Here is a 968-nt window from a genome sequence, read left to right as displayed (position 1 = left end):
ATTAATTGCAGTTTTAAAAATACTACAATGAGGTCTAATCTAAAAGAGGATTCCATAAATATGATAGAAAAACCAGAACTAATCACATGTATATGGTCAGTTAATTTATGATAAAAGAGTCAGGAATATATAATGGGGAAACGGCAGTTTCCTCAATAAACGCCTGAAAAAGCTAGGTAGCTACATACAAAAGAATGAAATTGGACCACTTACACCAGGCAGTAAGCTGCTTGACATCAATCTTGGTGATGAGTTTTTGGACTTGACACCAAAAGCGAACGTGACAAAAGCTAAAATAAACAAGTGGAGCCACATCAATCTAAAAAGATTCTGCAAAATAAAGAAAACAAGGTGAAGAAAATCTATTGAATAAGAGAAAGAATTTGCATATTACATGACAAGAAATAAATATCTAAAATATATAAATAACTCATATAATTCAAATGGCAAAAAAGATTCAATTTAAAAATGAGAAGATATGAATATATATTTTTCCAAAGAAGACATACAGATGGACAAAAAACACATGAAAAAACACTAAACATCACTAATTATTAAGGAAATGCAAATCAAAACCAAAGTGAAATGTTACCTCACACCTGTTGTTGCTGTTCAGTCACTCAGTCATGTCTGACTCTTTGTGACCCCACACCTGGTGCAGCACACCAGGCTCCCCTGTCCTTCACTATCTCTGGAGTTTGCTCAAACTCACATCCATTGAGTTGGTGATGCTATCGATCCATCCATTCTCTGTCACCTACTTCTCTACCTGCCTTCAATCTTTCCCAGCATCAGAGTTTTCTTCCAATGAGTTGGCTTTTCATATCAGATGGTCAAAGTATTGGAGCTTCAGCTTCAGCATCAGTCCTTTCAATGAATATTCAGGGTTGATTTCCTTTAGGATTGACCGATTTGATCTTGCAGTCCAAGGGACTCTCAAGAGTCTTTCCCAGCACCACAATTCGAAA

This window comes from Bison bison, unplaced genomic scaffold (assembly GCF_000754665.1).
Source record: "Bison bison bison isolate TAMUID 2011002044 unplaced genomic scaffold, Bison_UMD1.0 scf7180017864224, whole genome shotgun sequence".
Classification (NCBI taxonomy): Eukaryota; Metazoa; Chordata; class Mammalia; order Artiodactyla; family Bovidae; genus Bison; species Bison bison.
This window is presented reverse-complemented; position numbering follows the sequence as displayed.